The following is an 18,572-nucleotide window of genomic DNA, read 5'->3' on the forward strand; positions in this document are numbered from 1 at the left end:
TCAGCTTAATTGCTAGAAGCGTTGTGATTGTTTTTCAGGAGTAAGGAAAAGTACTTGAGTTGAGCCCACCGCTTCGGGTTTTTCCTCCTTTCAATCATATTTCCTTCCCCTGCCCACAGTAATTTGGCACAGATTAATAAGTGACCTCAGCAAGGAGCTATAAAAATGTTTCTTCCAGGAGGCAGGAATCATTCACACAGCCAAGTGCTACCAAACGAAAACCCGACCTCGTTTTTATTTTTTTCTGACTTAATGAAGAAGGTGGGGTAAATGGTAAAGCTGTTTTGATGCCTACAAACCATCCCGGATCTCACAAAAGCCGCTTTTTAAAAGTATGAGCACTGGCAGACGGGAAAATGTGCTTCTATGTATGAAAGAGCAGCCTTTTCAGAGGAGACCAGAGAGCGTAGGCAGCTTTGCACTGTCTAGCAGGTAGGCAGCAGGAGGCTTATTTTTTCCCTACACATTTATTTTCTCTGATTAATAGTTACCGTAAAAATAAAGAGTGTAAAAATGCCTTGCACAGTTTTTGTTGATCAGACTTCTAATGGTATTCAGAAAGTTTACTTTCCAGTTAAAAATCTGAAGCACATGCATAATAACAAAACATATCACGCGAGGTACTTTTAAAGATATTTGTGTTTGTACATGGAAAAAAAAAGGGTGCTAGCAATAATACAATGTATTCCCCTGTAACCGTGAAATGCAAAACAGAAAAGCCAAACCCTGCAAGGGAATGCAGATTTGTCTCTGTTAGTGGCAAGGAACAAACATTATGCGGTACCTTTTCAAAGTGCTTGCACTGATTACACTTGGAAAAGTTGGGTGGATTCTAAGTTTTCTAGCAGATTTCTACAGCCCTCACCGGGAAAGACGAAAGCCATGATGACGGTAGCCGTCAATAAATCCTGAAGAAATCACGTGAATGTTTTTCAGATGACAAGCGGAAAGATGTGCAGAGAAGAGGGGCGAGTCCAGTGCTTAGTAGGACTTGGAATAAGGGGAGGTTTGATGGTGACTCTTTTGCAAGAGGAGAAGGAGTTTTATAAAAAAATATTCCATGGGATATAGGCGCGCAAAAAGTATCCACCCAATAGGTGCGTGTGAATCCGAGCAGTATTGGGTGCCAGTTTTATGAAGGCACAGTTACCAATGTTGTCGTAATAAAAAAAAAATGTTGCCTTTTTGGACTTCTGATGTAGAGACCCTGTCAGCATTCATACAGCTTTACAACAAACTAACAATGGGCAATGGGGATGATTTAACCTCACACTGGTAGAAAGAGGACTTGATGGAAGGTCTTCTGGTTCCCCTTACATTACTCTAACCACAGGATCCCCGCTCTTTGACAGCAAATCATTAATTTAATAGATGCAGGATTAGAAAGAGGCTCACTAGAAGGCCCTGTATCAAGTGTGGAATAAACAGACACAAATAAAAAGTAGCCATTTTCCAAAGCACTTAGCAAAACTTTGTAAAAGCATCTTCCACAGAATGAATCTGGAAGCTACTTGTGTCGTCATTATAATGGCCGAGTACAATGAGTGGCTTCTGAAAGGAGAGGGGAGCTTTCATTCCACTTCTGTGTGCCTAGGAAGGGAGCACAAGGTAGGGTGAAGTAAAGGAAAATTAATTCGTAGACGAAAGAATTAAATTGATTTGGAATTGAAATTTACAGTGACTTTAATTTATGTCTGGTATTATTGTCAGTACTACATGTGCTGTCAGAAATTTAGGAAGGATGTGACTTTTTCTTTACAATTACTTTTAATTATTTAAAACTTTAATAATAAAAAAAAGGATGTGACATTTAAAAAATAAAAGAAAATAACTGAGAAAATGAGATGTGTTAAATAGGAGATGTCATAGAGGGGCATAATCGAACGCGAACGCCCATCTCCATGGGCATCTATCTCTGAGAACGGGTACGTGAAGGGGTGGGACAAACCGTATTTTCGAAAAAAATGGGCATCCATCTTTTTTCCGATAATACGGTTTGTGCCAGCCAAATGCATCGGATTTGCGCAGATTTGAGCTGGGCAGTATCATTTTTCAGCGATAATGGAAACCAAAGGCGCCCAGCTCAAAAACGGCCAAATCCAAGGCATTGGGTTGTGGGAGGGGCCAGGATTCGTAGTGCACTGGTCCCCCTGACATGCTAGGACACCAACCGGGCACCATAGGGGGCGCTTGTAACAATTAAAAAAACACAGCAAACTACCTCTGAAGTCCATAGCTCCCTTCCCTTGGGTGCTGAGCCCCAAATCCCCCCCCAAAAAACCCACTACCCACAACTCTACACCATTATCATAGCACTTATGGCTGAAGGGGGGCACCTAGATGTGGGTACAGTGGGGTTTGAGGGTGGTATGAAGCGCTCCCATTTACCACCACAAGTGTGACAGGTAGGGGGGGGGATGGGCCTGGGTCCACCTGCCTGAAGTCCACTGCACCCACTAACAACTGCTCCAGGGACCTGTATACTGCTGTGATGGAGCTGGGTATGACATTTGAGGCTGGCATACAGGCTGGAAAAAAAAGTTTTTAAAGTTATTTTTTTAATGCTGGGAGGGGGTTAGTGACCACTGGGGGAGTCAGGGGTGGTCATCCCCGATTCCCTCCGGTGGTCATCTGGTCATTTAGGGCACTTTTTTGGGACTTGTTCATGAAAAAAGGGTCCAAAAAAGTGACCCAAATTCACACTAAAAACGCCTTTCTTTTTTTGATTATCGGCCGAGGATGCCCATCTCTCCTCGGCCGATAAACACGCCCCAGTCCCGCCTTCACCATGCCTCCAACACGCCCCCATCAACTTTGGCCGTTTCCACGACAGATTGCAGTTGAAGATGCCCAAAATCGACTTGCGATTATACTGATTTGGGCGCCCACGGGAGAAAGATGCCCATCTCCCGATTTGGGTCGAAATATGGGCGTCTTTCTCTTTCAAAAATAAGGCGGAGAGCCTCTCTCGCCTTGGTACTCACCCTGCCGATCTGACCCAATCTACCACAGTCATCAGGAAACTCTCTCCAGTTTTATCCAAATACCTCCCAGAGCATATGGACAAATTTGGCTGCAAAATCTGCAAAGAAAGATAAGGGGGAAAATCTGGCCCAAAGAGTTTAAGATGGCAGATGCTCTAAGTGATCTGCAACAAGTAAGTGATGTAATCTCACAGCTAACCTCATCTCTAATCCAAGCCTTGAACAGTTGTTTCAACAAATATCAAATAAACCAGAGTTTATGACCCAAGCGGTGTTGGAGTGTGGCGCTAGTCATTGAAGTAGAGCAGAGGGCTGCTGATGTAGAGGAAACCATGTTCCAGACCCAAGCACAACTTGCAGCCTTAATTTAAACCATGGCCACATAAGAGGTCAAGTTTGATAACCTAGAACAGTGGTTCTCAACCCAGCCATGCTAAACATGTATGAGAAAGATTAGCACACCATGGAGTCAGGGTATGCAAATTTATCTCATGCATATTCATAAACCTGACTGGCTAAGTGTGTCCCAGGGACTGGGCTGAGAACCCTTGATCTAGAGAACAGGTCACCAAGAAGTACTTTATGCTCTGTTGATTACCCAGCTCCCTTCCTGACACAGAATTGTTTGGCTTCCATGAGCAATGGTTATTGGAAATACTGATATTAGACAATTACACATTGAGAGTTTGCATCAGCTAGGGAGGAAAACTGAAACCCCAATAAGCCTTGAGTTGTAATATCCAAAGTGTTAAACTTTGGTCATAAAACCATGTACAAGTATGTAAAAAGAGTGATATGTAACACAGACACAAGCACATCTATATGTTTCAAGATTATTCTGCTAAGATGTCTGGAAGGGGAATAGAATTTATTCCGATGTGTAATAAACTAGCAGAAAAAAAAATGTTTGTTTCACTCTATAATATCCTGCCATACTTGAAGTGGTGCATAATTGATTTTCATATATCTTGACCATGATTGCTAAGGCAGAAGACCTGTTTGGAATAGTAGATACAAACCCCACCAGAGTATCAGAGTCTACCCACTAACTTTGACATAAAAATGTATCTTCCACCACATGGCCATGGTTACAAAACTGTCAAGGGATGTCTTACTATGAATTTCATTTCATTCTTATGTCCTATGGGCCCCAGACACTGGACAACCTCTTTGAGGAGATGCTTGGACTTTTGACTCTACAGAATCTTTCTTATCTAATGGCTCTTGATTGGGCGATTTTTATTGTGGGATTCTCTTTCTTGGGCCATGCAGCAACATAACCTAACAAATAGCAATAAACTTAGGGCCCATTATTCAGACTTGCAGAAGATAGCCCTGCTAATTCTCACAGTCGGCGCTGAGCTTCAATATTCAATGCCGGGCTTTTTCTGGTGACCAGCTTTGAATATCTGATTTATTTTTGACTGGTTCAAACTTATCCGATCAAGCCAATATTCAGCACTGGCTGATTAAGTTTGAACGGTATTCACATGGCCAAATATGGCTGCCAAACTTGTGATGAAAATTGATGGATATCCATTTATATCATGCGACATAACCAGCTATCCACTAGCTGCTAACCATGAATTTTCAGCAGGTCAAGGCCGGCCATATCCCGCTGAAAATTTGCAGATAGCCAGGTGCTGATCCTGACTGATTAAATGCTTTTGAATATCTGGTGGGGGGGAGGGGTAAATTTTAATCATGCTACAATTTTGGATGCACCATGGAATTTTCCAAGCTCAGCATGGCACTTGGAGAGACCCACAGTCATCACCCTGTTGAGTACTGGGTGTTATCTCCTGACTGATATCTGTATGAGGCCCAGTGATATAAAAAGCAGCCAAGGAGGAGCTAAATCATTATCACCATCACATTTATGCTTGATGCCTCTTTAAAAAAGTATAGGAAGCAGCCAAGGGGGAACCAAATCAGTATAACCATCATATGTACTGTGTTTCCTTGATGCTTCTTAAGAATGATCATCCTAGGAACTGCAGGACTGACTCAAATCATCTTGGCTGAAGTCATATCTATTTCCAAGTTTAAACCTGGAGGGAGAATGGTTATTGAATTTTGTTGAAACCTTTCCTAAACAAGTTTCTAAATACTTAGGTAATTTTTTCCCCTTTGGTTAGACTTGAATCACTGTTTATAACACCTTAGGATTTCTGTACTCAGGTAAATGGGTGGGGGTAGGGCTAATGCTGTAATACATGATCTCCTGATGGCACCTTTGTAGCCCCCATTAAGATGTGTCTATGGATGGGAATTGCTTTTAGGGTGAAATATTATGCCCTTGTAGTTTATGTTATGAGGCTTTGGGGTGTTATAAACTGTGTAGAGGTGGCGTGCGTATATGTTAAGTTGTGTCAGCTCAGATGGCTGGGCATCTTGGCAGACTTAACAATGGAGATTCTTGCAAGCATTTGCAACAATGGAGATTCTTGTTAAGCGTTTCTTTCAAAATGGACCAAAAAGGCCTTCTTTCAATGTATTTCTTGGATTAGGATTAGGATCCACAGACTGATTCTCGGTTCTTTTAAACCAGAATTGATCTGGTTCTGTAAGAAAAAGTTAAATCCGTCTTTTGTTGTCCGTCATGGCAGGTTCTCAAATTCCGTTGAAGATATTGATGTACTCATTAGGTGTCCTACTGAACAGTTCATATACTTTGCCACTTACATTCCCTTCATAGTACAACATTCCATTGGTGCCCTCAGATTAATCAGATCCCTTAGACCTTCCTTGATTTCAAAGCTCTGAATATTCTCTTTCATGCCCTTACTCTCAATAGATTGGACTGTTGTAAATTCCTGCTTGCAGGGGTTCCCCTTTGTAGCCTCAAGAGTCTACAGTGAGTTCTTAACACCGCCATGGAATGTTTGATCATGTTTCTCCCCTTTTAAGGGAACAAATGTGGTTCTCAATTATATGCAGGATTAGCTATAAGATTTTGATTCTCACACATCATGCATTTTACACAGGAATGCCCCACTATTTACATTCATTAGTTATTCTCTATTATCCACAGTGTACACTGAAGGTCATCTTGGTCTAATTATTTGGTCATTCCCCTTACGTTCCAGTTTAGACTTGAAGCCACCCATTCAGCAGTTTTCAGTTTTCTGGAACCTATATTGTGGAACTCCATTCTTGTGGATGTCCATCTTGAATACTTGGGTTTGGAAATTTAAGAAAGGGATCAAAGACTGCTTGTTTTGCAATACTTTTCCCAACAGTTAATGCATTTTCTATTAATGTGATCATGGGCATGTGGTTGGGTTTTCCCCATTTCCCTCCTTTTCAATCCCTGTTACGCAGGGCCTGCTCGAGAGGTTCTGGTGCCCTGAAGCAATTTTTGTGATATCAAAGGAACACTTTCACCACTGTGAAGGGTGAGCCAGTAAGGCAGGCCTTTGGTTCCCTTCAGCTTCAGTGCACCTAGTTCATGCCTTAAGCAGGCCCTGCTGTTATGTGTACATTGTTAAAGATTTTATTGTTTTTCTATTCATTCTCTTCCTTCTGTGTCCTGTCATGTCTTGACTAGGATTTATATAGGTTTGTGGATGCGTTGGTATGAACAAATAAATAAAATAAATGTCTCGAGTATAAGCTCATCAATAAAACAATGCAAGATTTGCAGACATTTGGAGACACAAAACTTATATTATTATGGATTAAGAACTGGTTGAAAGATAGGAAGCAGAGAGTAGGATTGCGTGGCCAGTATTCTCAGTGGAGGAGGGTAGTTAGTGGGGTCCCGCAGGGGTCTGTGCTGGGTCCGTTGCTTTTTAATGTATTTATAAATGACCTAGCGATGGGAATAACTAGTGAGGTAATTAAATTCGCCGATGACACAAAATTATTCAGGGTCGTCAAGTCGCAGGAGGAATGTGAACGATTACAGGAGGACCTTGCGAGACTGGGAGAATGGGCGTGCAAGTGGCAGATGAAGTTCAATGTTGACAAGTGCAAAGTGATGCATGTGGGTAAGAGGAACCCGAATTATAGCTACGTCTTGCAAGGTTCCGCGTTAGGAGTTACGGATCAAGAAAGGGATCTGGGTGTCGTCGTCGATGATACGCTGAAACCTTCTGCTCAGTGTGCTGCTGCGGCTAGGAAAGCGAATAGAATGTTGGGTGTTATTAGGAAGGGTATGGAGTCCAGGTGTGCGGATGTTATAATGCCGTTGTATCGCTCCATGGTGCGACCGCACCTGGAGTATTGTGTTCAGTACTGGTCTCCGTATCTCAAAAAAGATATAGTAGAATTGGAAAAGGTACAGCGAAGGGCGACGAAAATGATAGTGGGGATGGGACGACTTTCCTATGAAGAGAGGCTGAGAAGGCTAGGGCTTTTCAGCTTGGAGAAGAGACGGCTGAGGGGAGATATGATAGAAGTGTATAAAATAATGAGTGGAATGGATCGGGTGGATGTGAAGCGACTGTTCACGCTATCCAAAAATACTAGGACTAGAGGGCATGAGTTGAAGCTACAGTGTGGTAAATTTAAAACGAATCGGAGAAAATTTTTCTTCACCCAACGTGTAATTAGACTCTGGAATTCGTTGCCGGAGAACGTGGTACGGGCGGTTAACTTGACGGAGTTTAAAAAGGGGTTAGATAGATTCCTAAAGGACAAGTCCATAGACCGCTATTAAATGGACTTGGAAAAATTCCGCATTTTTAGGTATAACTTGTCTGGAATGTTTTTACGTTTGGGGAGCGTGCCAGGTGCCCTTGACCTGGATTGGCCACTGTCGGTGACAGGATGCTGGGCTAGATGGACCTTTGGTCTTTCCCAGTATGGCACTACTTATGTACTTATGTACTTATGTACTTATGTATATAGCCTGGGTCTAAGAAATACATTAAACAAAAGAGTGAGGTGAATACCAAGAGGATATCCAGTATTCAAAGACCTTTATTGTAGCAATGACATAGAAGGACCCAACACGGCTGTGTTTTGGCATATGAGCCTGCCTCAGGGGTCAACAAGCCTAGTAATGGTGAAATAAAATTGTATAAATACAAATATATATGCATATAACTGCATACATTGATAAAAGTAAAATGCTAAAACATAAAAATGTCATTCAATAAAAATGTAAATAATAAAAACAAATTGTTAAACCTTCTGCACCCACAAAATCATAGAATAAAATAAATGCATTTCCATGATTCAGAACACCAGGATTTAAAGAAGGGGTGAGTAACAGAAGTGTGTTCAGCATCTACTGAAGGTTATAGAATGGGAGTAGTGATATTGATTAGCAAATTGTTAGCCTGTCAATTTGTAAACTAGTTAAAGACTCCTAGCCATTCAAGTTTCAACTTTTTTCATTTGCTATTCCATCCATTGGTTAGACCTGAGTGGTTTACAAATACAATCTAAGAAAGAATAGAAAAAAAGATTGTGATTTTCATATTTTTCTATTTTGAAAGAGAGAAGCAAACCCAGCCCTCCATAAACAGTTATGCCCATAGCCCAGGATTTGGACTATCATATTGGATTAAGCAAAGCATCCAGAAAGAGGCGAATTAAGTCTAAACAAATTTCTCTAATAAAGGTGCTAATCTTAAAAATAATAAAAGAGAATTCCACAAAGTCCCGGTGACACTAAAAATAGTTCTTCTAATAAAATCAAAAACAATATGTCTAAGACGAGGCACCACAAGGCAATTTCAAGAGGAAGATATGGACGGGCATTTTCAATATAACATCCAAATGGCAAAATAAATGTTTATAGGAAATGTCTGTAATGGAAGAAAAAATAAACATTTTTTGATATTTAAAAAAAAAAACCAAAAAAGATTTGAAAGAATATGTCCCAAAAATGTTCTAGATGTTCAGAGATAAACATCTCCACCAATCAAAAATATCCTATGCAAAACATGTAAAGTTGGTACTGGTCTTCGTGTCCCCAAAATGTCCGTGGCAACATCCATATATACCTCTGCACAAGGAGGAATGTTTCTCAGTGGTCAAATCTCTGAAAAAAGAACTAAATTACAGTGTTCCTGAAATAGAGCTCCTGGTTCTCCTCAGGCACAGGAGACACATTTTCAAGTACCACCACCAGTGGCGTAGCTAGCATACTTGACACCCGGGGCCGACCTTTTTTTAACACCCCCCCCCCCCCCATGGGCTAATAAATATAGCTTTTCATCCATTGGCTGCCTTTCCATCTACAGTCTGCCCCCTCTCTCTGCCCCTTTCCATACAGCCGCTTATGTGTCTGCCCGTTCTCGCCCTTCCTTCCGCATATACCCATACTACCCCCCCCTCTCTCTCTCTCTCTCTCTCTGCCCCTTTCCATCCAGCATCTGCCTCCTTTCTTTGCCCCTTTCCATCCAATGTCTGGTCTGCCCTTTCTTCTCATTTTCAGCGCCGTCCGCCCCTCTGTCTGTCCCCTCCATTCTCCATCCATCCATCCATCCATCCATCATCATGCCCTCTTTCTCTCTCATCCACAAAGTAGTGTTCTGAACTTCTTGCCCCCCCCCCCATACTGACCTGGCCCTTTCACATTATGACCCCGTCAACACCACCACCCCCAGCCTCCGACTGCAGCTTGCTGCTCTAGTGCTCTTTTTTCATCTAATCAAAAACTAAGTTCTAGCAGCAGCACTGACTGCAGCAGCAGAAATAAATAAATTATAAATAGTACCCTAAGAGTACCGTGCCACGGGGCCATTACCTTAATGAACTTGATTGAGAGTTGAGAAGATTCTTCTTCTTCTCTTCTGCTCTGCCGAGTCCCGACAGCAGGGGTGGAGGAGCCAAGAGGAGTGCAGTACACTAGCCACTGAGTGCAGGAAACTAAGGCCGGGGCAGGGGCGGAAGCAAGCTTAGGGCAGCCAGTGAGTCAGGACTGTCTGAGGTCAGCTGGGAGCCTCAGCGAGGAGAGATCCAGACGGAACTGAAGTCTTGGAGTCGGAGACGCGTCGCGAGCAGCTTACTAGATGCTACTCACTACCGGGCCGCAACCGCAAGGCGCACACTGGCGCACACGCATGCATGCAGGGTGCCGCAGGGGGAGGAGGAGGCGTCGTCATGACTCGAAGGTGACCTAGAGAGTGGAGGCGGAGCCACTGGCCAGCCCAGGCTGAAAGGAGACAGAGAACGAGCAACGCTGCGGAGGTACGGGAAGGGGGAAGGCACTGGGCATGGGCAGGCCAGAGCAAAGAGGACACCCCCCCATTTGTGTGCACCCGGGGCGGTCCACCCCCACCACCCCGCCCTTGACAAATTAAAGAGTAGTAAATCACCTGGACAAGATGGCATACATCCAAGGGTACGGAAAGAACTCAAGTATGAAATTGCTGATCTGCTATTAGTAATATGTAACCTGTTGTCAGTGCATTTTGTCTAGCAAAAAAGGTGTCAGTACTCAAATGCCAGGCCACCCTTCAGGGGTGGAGTGATCATTGAGGGACTCACCCCACAATAGCCAGGACCCCTGCAACCAGTCATAGAATCTATTACAAGGCAGAATTTGTATGTAGAACCTGAGCTCTTTCATTAAAATACGAGAACCATGGGTCAAGTTTAGCAGACAGTGGAAAAGGTGCCGGTACTCAGTACCCCCAAGTACCCCCTCAAAAAAAGCCCTGCCTGTTGTTAAAATCATCCATAGTACCTAAAGATTGGAGGGTGGCCAATGTGATGCCGATTTTTAAAAAGGGTTCCAGGGATGATGTACAAACAGCTGCTTCCTATATACACATTTACATATTTTCTGCAATGATGGACATTGGAGGGGAGGAAAGGGAAATCAACTATATACAACTATGGGGGATACATACATGAGGCGAGAAAGGAACTGTTATACACATCTGTTTTTTTCACAATAGCAACCAGTCAGGTAGCAACAAGCAGGTAATGTTGCCTATAGGAGAGACTAGACTTTAATCTGTGTTCAGCAGGCCTGAGGGCAGGAGAATAGTGTAGGCACCAGGCAGAAGCTGCCTGCAGGAAATGAAGAGCAGGAAGTGTTACTGGAGGAACCCATACCCTGCCCTGTGGAAAAAGAACGAGATCTGAAAAATGTAATCCGCTCTAAGTCAGGTGGTTTCTGATAGTATTGACCCCCAGTGAAGGTCTCCTGCTTCAGTATGCATTTTTGGATAGGATTAATTGCTTCTCCAAATCTTAGTTGAAGATGAATTACACTTCAGGGACAGTGGTTTTTCCCTTGCCCCAGAGGGCAGAGAATCTGTGGACTGGAGGAGTAGCCTTATGATTAGAGCGGTGGGCTGGGAACCAGGAAAACCTGGTTCCAATCCCACTGCGGCACCTTGTGATCATAGACAAGTCGCTTAACTGTCCATTGCCTCAGGTACAAACAGATTGTGAGCCCTCCAGGAAAAGAGAAATAGATACAATATCTGAACGTAACTTACCATGAGCTACTACTGAGAAGGTGTGAGCCAAATCCTTTCCTGTACCTTTAGATGTGGAAACCACTTTGATTGTAACCACCCCTTTCCCTGTCCTCTCCTATAAAATTTCCTTAATGAATAATACAGGGCTGTGCTTACTTATTATATTAGTCAACAACTTCAATTACATTACTAACCATGACTAATATGTTTACATAACAAAGTATATTATCACTATTCACACAAATATAACTACCATATTTATTTTAATATCACTTAATTAAAAGACTCATCCCTATTTTGCAGTGTGATCCCTAATAGCATAACCTTTTAAAATCTACAAAAAAACCTCCCCTTAACGCAGTTATTCACACACAAATTGTCCATGTCCCAAGAAAGTTCTTCTTCAAGGCATCAAACTTCACAGAAATTATTCTCTACAAAAATTCCAAGTCACTTTTGATGAAAATGCAGATCTTTCTTTTTGAACATCCGTTGCGCCAAACGTGCCAGAACTTGAAGGCTCGGTAAAACAGTGTACTTGGAAGAACTTCCCACTACTTCAAGGCACTCCAACCTCGCTCTTCATTTAACACCACATTCAAAGTTAAAAACATTTTTTGTCTCAACAGAGGCCATCTTTCAACTACAACAAACATATAATACAGTACACATCATTTCTATAGCTCTATTCACATAAATCCATTAAAGAATACATATGTAAAACCAAATTCTATACCTCACTCAGCCTCTTCATTCGATTTCAATACCAACTGGTGCTCACCAGCAAAATCTGATACACAGACGCTGAAGCATGCACAAGACTCATATCCCCCCCCCCCCCCCCCCCCCCACACACACACACACACAGCTGTTTATACTCCCATTAATAATGCCCAATCTACTTCCTTAAAGCTGTTTAGGCTTTAAGGGGAGTTTTCTGTAGATTTTAAAAGGTTATATTATTAGGGATCACACTGCAAAATAAGGATAAGGCTTTTAATTAAGCGATATTAAAATAAATATTGTAGTTATATTTGTCTGAATAGTGATAATCAGCTTTGTTATGTAAATGACTAATACCCTCCTAGAAGAGGGTACTGCACTCCCAAACACCTAACTCCGAGCTGCCTCTATCTGTGGAACTACTTTTCTTATCTCTGCAATGAGCTGATCCCACTTAAACTTCTACCTTCTCTCCACTGATACAGCTCATGAAACTACAGGGTTCCTTTGTGCTTATGAACATCTAACTGTGAGTAATCATCTATGTTATTCAATAAAGGAACTTCAGAAAAGAACAAGAGATTTAGGTGTGTTGATGTGCTAGGGGTTTATACTTCAAGATATTGAGACTTATAGCTAAATAACTCTTAAGAAACAGCTATACAAGTCTCGAGTTAGGTGTTTGGGAGTGCAGTACCCTCTTCTAGGAGGGTATTAGTCATGGTAGGTAATGTTATAAAATTTCCTGGGATATACTATAGCCCCTGAATTCTATATATGGTGCCCGAATTTGGGTACCGAAAATTGCTCATGGATCGAAGATGTACACGCAAATTAATTGGCTAACAAGCTGTTAACTAGCAATAAATTGATATTAACAATCAATTATTGCAGTTAAATGGTATTAATTAGATTTTGCTTGCACGTCTTCCTGTACACTTAAATCTCCTAACATGCAACTCAAAAGGAGGTATTGCCATGGGCATGGTAGAGGCATTCCTAAAATTTTGCATGCTGAAACCAGCTGTAATTCCTGGTGCCCAATTTGGGTTCACATCCCTGTTATAATAGTCCGGTCCTGGAGTACCCCTTGCCAGTCAGGTCCAGGAAAAATGTTCTATTTTACTGGTCACTGGTCACTGGTCACAATTTGGCTTCAGATTGTCACATAGTGTAGAAACATTACTACTATTTCTAACTACATATGTCAAACAACACCTATGCAAAGGTGACCAAGTAATTCTTCTCCAATTCTATATATATTGGTGGCATTCAATGCGGTTGACCACACATTGCTACTCAAATGCCTGAATCAGATAGGAATAACAAGGACTGTGCTCAAATGGTTCAGTGAATTCTTTTCAAATCGAAGCTATTCTGTCAAGCAAAACAGCCAACTTTCCAACTACTGGTCTACTAACTATGGGGGCCCCCAGGGATCTCCTGTCACTGATCCTGTTCAACCTCTTTATGTCATCTCTTGCCTCAATACACCTGGGACTTAATGAACTACTATTATCTTACACACATGACATCCTGCTTCTCTTACCAGTAACAGCATCAAATAAAGATCCAACTCAGTCTGTAGTGAATGGTATGACTGCTGTTAGCACCTGGGCCCTGACCAATAAACTGAAACCGAGTGTGCAAGAAACCAAGGTCCTGTGGCTCTGAAATCAGGGATCATCAATATCTTTGTCCAATGGTCAAAGCACTACAGTCAAATCTGTAACCAGAGTATTAGGGGGTTTTGCTTGATTCTTCACTCACCTTCTCTTCCTATATTAAGCAGCTATGGAAGAAAACACTGTTCAAAATGAGACAGCTACGTCTAGTCACACCATTCTTCGACCAAAAAGCCTTCGTACTACTACTTCAAATGTTAGTCCTACCTCGCTTGGATTACTGCAACGTTCTATTTCTTGGTATTGTGTCAAGAAAAAACTGCATACAGAATACAGCTGCAAGACTAATATGCAGATTGAATAGACATATTAGTGTTTCAACCTATCTAAACAAACTACACTGGCTTCCCATAACAGAAAGACTCAGGTTCAAAGCCGATTGTTTAGTTTTTCAAATCTTATAGGGCTTTACCTCTGAACTATTGACTAAGACCGCTTCACTATATCTGGTCCAGTCTAACGGACTGAAACAAAACTAATGCTAGCATCACCATTTCAAAAGACAATTCGAAAACAGAAGATTTTCAGCTCTCTATTCCCAATACTTGGAGTCAAAATATGGAACTTTCTACCTAATCCCATCTGAACAGAAAACAGCTACGTCAACTTCAGGAAGAGGCTAAAAACGTTTCTCTTCCCAAAGACTAATTCATAATAATCCATCATGATGTCTACTTCCTAGTATCATCCATTATCCTTTCCTTTAATGGTTTTAGTCTCATGCATTACACCAATGATCTCTAAAGTTTGTCATACCTTACACTAACACTATGTCAGACTTGTGAGTTCTTGTACCAAGTAGAGCGCTGCTGAGCCCAGTACTTGAACCAGGTTCTGCTTGGCGGCCAGACAACCCCGGGTTTCACCTGCGCTGATCGCCGTTCCCCAGAGATTGAGCCCCTAGGCCTGCAGGACTTACGAGACGGAGCTGGAAGCGGGATGATGAACGTATCGGCCAGGCAGGCAGCCGGTCAAGAGAGTAATCCAGGTACAGGCAAAGTCAGTAGGCAGACAGCAGGTCAAGAGAGTAATCCAGGTACAGGCAAAGTCAATAGGCAGGCAGCAGGCAAGAGAGTAATCCAGGTACAGGCAAAGTCAATAGGCAGGCAGCAGGCAAGAGAGTAATCCAGGTACAGGCAAAGTCAGCAATGAGGAATAAAGTAGAGAAGAAGCAAACTACTGAGCAAGTAACACCCACCAAAGTAGAAGCCAAAGCCTGGAGTCCAGGAAGAGCTCAGCTGATAAAGTGCTGGCGTCTGCCATCAGCAGGAACCAGCAGGGAGAAGGAGCACAGCCATAGGACAATAGCAGGGGGAGGAGGAACCGAAAGACCAATAGGAGAGAACCAAGGGAAGCCAGACAGAGGGAGAGCAGACATAGGTGCGTGGGAGCAAAGCAATCAAGGAGCCTGCAACCACCGTCTCTCTGAACAAACCCAGAGAAGAACTACACACTCATGGCTCAGGGCTGTGCCAGTCAAGTGTGCGTGTAGACAGAACCCCACGCAGCCCGAGGATGCCGCTTGCGTCGAGGTAGGGGACATGACATACTATTTGCTTTTGTCTCACCTAGAATGTAAACCGCACTGAACCCTGGAAAAGGGGATATTAGCAGTACACAAGAATTGAACTGAATTGAAAAAGGGAGAGTATGTGCATTCCTTTAAAACTGGTGTGATTTATGCACATTCCTGCCAGGCTGTTATAAAATGACCCTCCCTATTGATACCTGGGTCACTTGGCACAAGGTACATTAATAGAAGGTGTGGAATTTGAACCCTGGTTTTTCAGGGTAGAGATCACTGCTGTCACCACTATTCCTGCACTTTGCATGTTGCACTTACTATGCAATATAATCATTGCACGGTGTTCCTGATATTATCCCTTCATTGTGTGAAATGAAGTCTGCGTCCATGAGATTGGCTGAGTATTTCAATCAATTTTCTCTGTGGGTTCACTGGCGTAGAAGTGAGGTTATCAGTGCATAGCCAGAGGCAAGCCTAGGAAATCAACGCTGAGATACTGATTGCAGGCTCAGTTCACCCCCCCCCCCCCCCCTTGTGAAAGCTGGAAAGCTTCCCTGCAAAATGTTATTCATAAAGTCAGTGAATAAAAATAATCATGTCTTCTATTAGAGAACCTCAAGCAAAGAAACCCTTCATGTAGGTTCTCATGTGACTCCTGCTCCATAGCAAGTACAAAACTGTTCATTTTGTTGCAAGATGCATGATGTTGATTATCTCTTTTTTGACAGTCAAGATCACCCTGTTGATATTGAACCTGGGAAAGGGAGGGAGATGCATAAGACAAATAATACTGGCATGATGTGATGCCAACAGAAACTATGGGTAGCAAGCGAAGCATGCTTGCCCACCGTCCTCGCTGGCTCATTTAAGTATTTTCTAGTATGGTTATATAACGTCACGCTCAAACACATCACAACATTCACTGCAGTTTTGATGCTGTTACACACGTGAGACTTAGGCAAGGGAACAAGTCACACATGTGTAACAGCATCAAAGCTGCAGTGAATGTTGTGATGTGTTCCCTTGCTTGTTTGTAGGACATGTGACCTTGAAAACCATTTGGAAAAGGATTCTGGTTTTACGGTTAACCAAAAGCTGTCATTATATTTTACACAGCATGAACGAGCTCCAGGGATGATTCAGAATTGTCCCCAAGGTGTTCCCACAGGTGATCGGCATTATGACTGTACCACATTCAGAGTGGACAATTGTACAGATCTTTCCTTAGTCCAAAGTAATTGCACATATTTGAGTGCATCCAAGCATAGGCAGCCACAGAGAAGGGTTTAAGGGTGTACTCTAACCTAGGATAACAGGAGGCTAAGGAAAGACCCATGTGAGATCTGAGAGGTATAAATAGTATGATATAACTGAAGAAGCAATGGTCTTGCAGCATGGAGGAGAGTAAGTTTTGTGTATGCAGTTGATGGAATGGCACTCAGCTCCAGCAATGTAAGCAAGCTAGGGCCCGGGTTGGCCTGCTTCCCATTGCATTCTAGAGCCACTCCATATTCCATACCATTCATTTCCTTATGAAATCATTTAATTACAGATTTATAGCACACCTCAAGGCAGGGAACAAACAAAACATCAAAGTTACAAACAATAATAGTGGCATAAAATGATATTTGCTGTACAAATGTTTTAAAAAATAATAAATTCCTGTTTACAATCACATAGATCATAAACCCAAACTGGCAAATAGTCAAAGCAATTGAAGTGGTTAAGAGAGGTTCCTGCCCACTTAAATTGTCTGGGACCACCTAACTGCCAATATTCAGCAGCACTTAATCAGGCAGTGTCACTGAATGTCAGCTCTGACCAGCCCAAAAAAGTGGACAAGTCAGGGGTGGCCTTGGGGAGGAGCCAGTAGCTATGCAGGTGCAGGCAGTATTCAGCGCTGGGACCCACATAGCTAAGCGGCCAAAATTAGAACAGCTCAAAAGTTGTCCTAATTTAGGCCACCTAACTATACGGGCCCCAGCACTGAATATTGGCCAGGACCTGCATAACTATATAAAACATTTTTTAGCTCTGGGAGCCCCCTCCCAGACCCAGAAGAAGCTCCCTCCTTCCTTTCCCCCATTCCCTCTCCCTAGCTCATGCCTTTAAGTACCCCATTCCCCACTAGAACGACTACCCTGTCTAGGTTGGCTGCCCTAGGCCTACCTTAGCTCTCTGTTGGTCTAGTGGAAGTGATAGGGTCAGGAACAAAGCCCACTTATTCCTGCCCCTTGCAACTACCTTAAGAAAATGAGGTTGCGGTAGCCATTTTCATAAGGCAGCCACAAGGAACAGGAGCAATTGGGCTTTGCTCCTGCCCCCATTGAACCACCAGGGAGCCCCAAGGTAGGCCCAGGGGGGCCTACCAAGATAGGGGGGGGTTCAGGTGGGGGGGGTCAGGGGAATGGGATACTTAAAGGCATAGGCTGGAGGGAGGGAGAAGGAAAGAGGGTGGGCTTTTTTGGCAGCTGAAAGGGGGCTCCTAGGGCTCAAATATCTTTTATATAGTTAAGCGGTTCCCATCCGATATTCAGCCTATAATGCGGGCCCCGGCTGAGTATTGGCCAAGACCCACATAAGCTTCGGTGGCCAGGATAATCAAAATTAACATTGGCTCTTCAGTGCCAGTGCCCACACATAGCTCGGCACTAAATATGCAAGGCTAATTTAGCCAGTAACAACATTTTTAAAAATGTGGACTGCCACGAGCTGAATATTACCCCTAAGTTTCTAAACAAAACAAAGAATGCTAGCTAGGAAACCCAAACCTGAAAGTAAGCTGTAATACAATATTATAAACTACAAAACGTCTTAAACAACCAACAAAATTTCTTATGCTTCTGCTGTGAATGTAAGTGTATAAGTATAGAGTTCCATAATTGAGGCACAATAATAAGGAATACCATTCCTTTTCTTGCTTAGCCTTGGCTCCTGCTGGAGCCTGCAGCGACAGGAGCGTGGTGTCATGCCCCCTACCTCAACGCAAGCGGCATCCTCAGGCTGCATGGGGTCCCGTTGACATGCACACTTGACTGGCACTGCACTGAGCCATGTGTGTGTAGTTCTTCTCTGGGTTTGTACAGAGAGCGGTGGTTGGAGGCTCTTTAATTGCTTTGCTTCCATGCACCTGTGTCTGCTCTCCCTCTGCCTGGCTTCCCTTTCCTATTGGTCTTCTGGTTCCTCCTTCCCCTGCTCTTGTCCTATGGCTATTCTCCTTCACCCTGCTGCTTCCTGCTGATGTCAGACGCCAGCTCTTCCTGGA

General features: G+C 43.0%; 1 protein-coding gene across 1 annotated transcript in view; it reads left to right on the plus strand.

The window, feature by feature from the left end:
- The first annotated feature begins 310 nt into the window (after positions 1 to 310).
- Positions 311 to 18,572, plus strand: part of PHACTR1 (phosphatase and actin regulator 1) — a 436,304-nt gene continuing 418,042 nt past the window's right edge. The window contains exon 1 of the mRNA XM_030211092.1: positions 311 to 432. The gene's annotated coding sequence lies outside the window, so the exon portion shown is untranslated. The remainder of the gene's footprint in view (positions 433 to 18,572) is intronic.

Source organism: Microcaecilia unicolor, chromosome 1 (assembly GCF_901765095.1).
Source record: "Microcaecilia unicolor chromosome 1, aMicUni1.1, whole genome shotgun sequence".
Lineage (NCBI taxonomy): Eukaryota > Metazoa > Chordata > Amphibia > Gymnophiona > Siphonopidae > Microcaecilia > Microcaecilia unicolor.